The 2901-nt window shown below is 38.2% G+C and overlaps 1 pseudogene; it reads right to left on the bottom strand.

The window, feature by feature from the left end:
• Positions 1-1754: 1754 nt before the first annotated feature.
• The window catches only part of LOC112622607, a 1860-nt pseudogene continuing 713 nt past the window's right edge, over positions 1755-2901 (bottom strand).

The raw sequence follows: 2901 nt of genomic DNA, 5'->3' as shown, positions 1-2901 counted from the left end.
ACAACAGCAGGCTTTTCCATTCAAACTTCAACTGTAACTTGTTCCTTTAAGTTCATTTACTAAGACAAAACCTGCTCTAAAGTCCTTGTTTCTTGATCTCACAAGCTTCTCACTCTGGTCATTCTTTAACTGTCAATTACAGAGTTTTAACAACATACCTGAAACTCTTCTTAGTCAAATGTCAATTATAAGGTTTATTTTAACATATTATAAGATGTACTCCTTACTCCTACACCTCCTCAAAATATATTTCTTCAAATAATTGATAACTCAATATCCAACAATCAAATCCAAAGTGATAATAAATGTTATACCTAAAATGACTTAACTAAAACAATTCCAGAGTGCCAGTAGCAGAGATCATGCAGAAATAAAACAGGGTGTTTTCAATGCTAGCTTCTGGGAGAAAAAATAGGTCCTCAAAGCATCAGATTTCAAACAGGAGCCGTTTAAATAGTAAGATTATCAGTAATTAATGTATTCAATGGGAGGCCTATAGGCAAAGATATTCAGTGACTGAGTGACCTGCATACACCTTACAGCTTTCCTTCCAAATATCAAATGTAAGATAAAGTCCATTTAAAGAAGCTTTTAAGTATCTGTAATGATTTTTGAATTATCTGTGGGGAATTCTGACTTAGTGGGATAATGTTTGATATATGTGTCCACCATTAAATCCAGAACATGCTTTAGATCAAAATGTATGTTAAGCAAAGCCAAGTTACTCGACCTTTGGTCTGTCGAAGGGTTCCTCAAGTATGTTTTGAGATGCTCTGTCCATTTTCATACCACTAATTCTCAACTTTTATCACAGGAAGAATACACAGGACCTTCAGCAACGCATACACATTAGTAAAATCTTGATTTAGTCAAGTGGAGAGTTTCATAAATGGTGGATGGAAGCTCTATATTTTTCCCTCTGTCTTTCCATTTGATTCTTCAACAATGCAGTTTGGCTGAGAGCATATTGGGACGGGGTAAGTCACTTCTACACACGCCAGTATAGTGTTCCTCTGATGTATAAAATTTGAGCTGACCTGTGACTGAGGGTAACAGAGATAAGCATTTACGAGCTTTGAGGTGCTGTTCTGAAAACCCACCTTTAAGTTCCTGAATAATGTACTCCACTGTTGAACATGCGTTTTCTTTTTCTTTCTTTCTTTTTTTTTTTTTTGAGGTGGAGTCTCGCTCTGTCGCCCAGGCTGGAGTGCAGTGGTGCGATCTGGGCTCACCGCAAGCTCCGCCTCCCGGGTTTACGCCATTCTCCTGCCTCAGCCTCCCGAGTAGCTGGGACTATAGGCTCCCGCCACCATGCCCGGCTAATTTTTTGTATTTTTAGTAGAGATGGAGTTTCACCATTCACAGGATGGTCTCGGTCTCCTGACCTTGTGATCCGCCCGCCTCAGCCTTCCAAAGTGCTGGGATTACAGGCGTGAGTCACTGCGCCTGGCCGAACATGGCTTTTCTTTATAAAAACTCTCATAGGGTAGTTGGAATTTCAGGTTACCTTGCTGAATTCTGTGGAATTTCTCAGGGAATTTCATTTGAATATCAAATTGGATAGTCATATTATGACTTCCTCAAACCAAAACTCATTATAAACTTCAATTTTTTTTTTCCATCACTTTACTGAGTGACTCCAGTATTGCAGTCAAGCTACTGGTTGCAGACAAAACCTCAGAGGTTTGCCCCTAGAGATTTTTCCAAAAGTCTCTTGTAAAAAACAAAAACAAACAAACAAACAAAAGGACATTTTAAAGAACAACAATGGTAACAATGAAATCAAAACCTGTTACTGTACTTCACGGTACAAATGCATTATTATTGCATCTAATATTTGTCATTATTTGTACCATGCAAACATAAAACAAGTGCTTTCATGAGGCCCACTAAAATTTCAAAAGCATCCTGCCTTCCTGTCCATGGTGAATGTCAAATTTCCTTCAGTTCTTTACCCCTTTCTTCACTCTTCAGAGAAAGAAAAAAATTACATTTCAAGTTCTAAAAGCAGTTGTGGTAATTGATTGATAGAAAAAAATGAACAAACTTCAATTGTTCCCAATGCAACAGAAACTCCCCATAACAGTCAGTGATTCCACCAACCACATATTTAAGGCATAAGGAGAAGAGAGATATCTCCTCTGTAGATATCTTGGGGATATTTTTGTAAAAGTCTAGAAGCAACTACTTTCATTTTAGAAGAAAATTCAGTGGACAGAATGGAAGCCTGCCTGTAACAATACTCTATTTGTAGCCCCCACTTCTCAGTTGCCACAGTGTGGAATTTTACAGCCAAAATTTGTGCATAACTTCCTAAGTTGGGAAGCCTACAAAATCCTCTTTCAGGTTATGAGATTCATGGACAAACCTCGCCAACACAGGTGATGCTCTTCCCCCACTATGTCCTCTATATTGACAGTGATAAGGGAAAGAAGAGTGAGATTCTCACTTCCCTGAACATTTCTACCTGAATACAGCTCTCGCAGATCTCTAGCATCTGTTTCTGATGGGTTTCTTAGCAGAACAGTGCATTAACTGCAGTTGTCTCAAAGTGCTTTCTCGGGACCTCTTCGCCAGAATTTATCAGCCACTCCAGCAGTTCTTAGAAGTTATCAGGAGCAAAGAGACCTGGGATTTCATCAGCTTCATATTTATACAGAGGTATGTTTTGCTTTCCTGTAAGAATACAAATTTCGAATCGAAATTTTAGGTATTCTTTGTTTTGCTTCTCTTCAAGGGTTAGAGATAAAATGTCCTCAACTCCTTCCACACTTGGGATTCTGAGCATTGCTGTTACTAGTTTCTTTATGTTATTTCCTTTTCCTGTTGAGAAGTTTGGTCATTTTTTTTTTTCCCCCTGTTTCCATGTCCTGATTTCTTTTTTTTCTTCTTTTTTTTTTT

This window comes from Theropithecus gelada, chromosome 4 (assembly GCF_003255815.1).
Source record: "Theropithecus gelada isolate Dixy chromosome 4, Tgel_1.0, whole genome shotgun sequence".
Taxonomy (NCBI): Eukaryota; Metazoa; Chordata; class Mammalia; order Primates; family Cercopithecidae; genus Theropithecus; species Theropithecus gelada.
Note: the sequence above shows the minus strand (reverse complement) of the source record. Positions and strands in the feature narration are given on the sequence as shown.